Source organism: Rhagoletis pomonella, unplaced genomic scaffold (assembly GCF_013731165.1).
Source record: "Rhagoletis pomonella isolate Grant_MI unplaced genomic scaffold, Rhpom_1.0 Rhpom_scaffold_01461, whole genome shotgun sequence".
Taxonomy (NCBI): domain Eukaryota; kingdom Metazoa; phylum Arthropoda; class Insecta; order Diptera; family Tephritidae; genus Rhagoletis; species Rhagoletis pomonella.
This window is the reverse complement of record NW_023460015.1, coordinates 6,391-9,585: the sequence shown is the minus strand read 5'-3', so window position 1 is coordinate 9,585 and position 3,195 is coordinate 6,391.

Here is a 3,195-nt window from a genome sequence, read left to right as displayed (position 1 = left end):
GCAACAATGAAACTTAACTGTAAATTTTTTCTTTATATTTAAATACATAATCATTTAAAATATTTAGGCGATCAAAAGCTTCTCGGGATTCCGGTAAAATTAGTTTTGAATGGAGCGCGATAAGTTCGCCTTATATCGATATACATTTATACGTATGTAATTATATAAAAAGTATGCAAAGAAATTTATAATATATTTAAAGATAACTACGAAGAATAAATCGGGAACGGAAAGTTCATCAAAAATCTACCAAATTGAGAAAAAATTTACCTTTTTACCAACCCAAATTTTTTCTACCAGTTTTGGTAACAATTTACCAAAGTGGAAACCCTGGTTGTGGGGTCCTTAGTAGTTTCTTCATATCCATGGAACTTGTAAGTCATATCTGTGAGTGATAATAAGGTGTCCGCTACCTGCCGACCAAAACGTCACTGTCGATGGCTACTGCAGAGTCGTGGCACCTCTTAAATTCCCCATGAAGTAAATTGCACGATCAATCACGACACAAGCACTCGAAGTACCTACAACCAGTGTTGCCATTTTAGCCGATTTCTGGCTAGATTTAGCCGGTTGCGATAGCAAACAGCCGGAGAAATTTCGATTTAGTCGGCAGCCGATTTGTTTGAAAAAAATTAGCCGTTTTTAGCCGATTTTGCTATTTGCCTTGTTTTCTTAAATTTAAAATATGTATATATGTTTCCATTTTTGACTAAGCGACCCAAAATGGCTACTAGCTGTAGGGTAATTAAACTGTATGTTTTTATACTTGCTTAAATTCTTGAAGTTAAATTTATTGTTCTATGGATTTGTATGTTTTTATGAAATGAAAATTATTGATTATTCAATAATAAACTTTCAACTTCACTAGCTGTTGCAAATTTGTTGATTTGGTTTGCACAGGATACACCAGGGTCGCCAATATATCGTATTATGATATCAAATTAAAAAAAAAAATGTGGTTGTCTGAAATCTTTTGTTTATTTATTCAGTTTTTGTTAATGTTTTAAAGTTACTCTCTGACTTTGTTTATTTGTTTTTAAAATCAAATTCATTAACAAAAAAATAGGACAAAATTAATTTAAAAATTTATTAACAAATTAATTTATAATTAATTAGAGATTAAACAATCTACCATTTTTAATGTAGGTAAATTAAAAAAAAAATATTTAAAAGAAATTTAGAATTATTAATTGCAATTAATATAAATAACTTTACATTAATATAATTAATTTTTATGAACATATACATAAATATTATTTGTGTTAACTAAAATTATTATTATTTATATTTATTTTGAACACTTCTTCTCCAGTTTATTTCAAAATGCAAAGATCACCAATACGTACACGCAATTTCACAACAACAACAGAAAATTGGCATAAAAACCCAATACACACTTCAGACTTAAACATTTCACAAAATATACCCACTAATTGTTTTCCAAAGGAAAATAACTTGAGTGCAAATTTATCAAAATCTATTAAGTTGCCTCTTTTTTGGGAAGATTGTCCTGAAGCATGGTTTCTCCTTGTGGAAGGACAATTCGAAATCAACAACATACGTGCTGATATTATCATTTCATATCAATTTCAAAACATTTTAGTTTTTCTTCAAAAAGAATCAATTTCTAAAATTATTGATGTTATTAATCCGCCTCCTTTGATTAACAAATATGAAACAATTAAGAAAGTTTTATGTAAAAGATTTTCTCTTAGCGAAGAGAAGAGATTAGAGCAATTATTTTCAAATCCCGAACTGGGTGATCGTTCACCATCAGAACTTTATAGACATATGAAATCTTTAGCAGGTTCCAAATCAATTGTCAGTAAAGAGCTTTTATTTAAATTATGGAGTAGGAAGTTACCGCAACAAATACAAATTCATTTGACTTCTTGTAGTAATCAAAATATTGAAGAAATTATTTCTCTTGCAGATAAATTATTTGATTTGATAAACCCCAATCGTCTAAATCTTTTAATGTTGCTAGTGTAGAAAATAATAATAATAATATTCTTGAACAATGCAATAGAAATTTGACTGAGTTGACTACAGCTATTTACCAAAATCTTAACAAAATTACAGCAGATATTAATGAATTACAAATTAGATCAAGATCAAGAGATAGAGATAGGGACAGAAGTCGTTCTAGATCAAGAAAATTTTCTAGATCTAGAAACGATATTAAACAAAATATTTGTTGGTATCATAGAAAATTTAAAAATAATGCTTTTAAATGCATTCAACCTTGTAATTTTAACAAAAATAAAAACGAAGAAAATTCTAATGTTTTAAACTAGATCGTTCCTTTATGAGCAGAGGTGGGCACTACCACAAACAAGCGGCTAGAAGTGAGAATGTGTTAGTGTGCCTAATTCATTTTGCATGCTACCGCGTTCTCATCGTTACGCTCTTGCTTGTATACGTACACGCGATGTTTACGCTCTTTGAGCGTGTGCTTGTTCTCTGCCCATCCCTGATTATGACGGTGGCTAATAATGGAAATGAAGTTAAGCCATCTCGCCGCCTATTTATTTATGATAAATCCAATAAATTAAATTTTTTAATCGATACTGGTGCAATCGTTTCGGTCATTCCTTCTTCAAAATTCAAATCACATAAAAGAAACTCAGATCTTAATTTGACTGCAGCTAACGGTTCTTCTAAAAACTTATGGTACAAAACTTTTAAAATTTGATCTAGGTTTAAGACGCGATTTTGAATTCCCTTTCATATTAGCGGATATTTCAACACCAATCATAGGCGCTAACTTTTTGGAGAAATTTGGCATATTAGTTGATATTAAAAATAGAGAAATTACTGATTCAACAACAAAATTGAAAGTTTCTGGATCATCTGGTTTTTGCGATATATTTTCAATAAGGATACCAATTACTGAAAATAAATTTTCTAAACTTTTAAATGATTTTCCTTCAATTACTTGTGAACCACATTACACTAAACCAGTGCAACACCAAACGGTTCACAGAATTGAAACAAAAGGAGTGCTACCTTTCTCCAAACCAACTCGTCTTGATCCAATTAAATTCAAAATAGCAAAAACAGAATTTGGGTTTTTAGTTAAAACAGGTATATGTAGGCCTTCACATTCTCACATTGCATCTGCTTTACATTTAGTTCCCAAAAAAGGACCAAATGATTGGAGACCTTGTGGAGATTATAGAAGACTTAATTGCA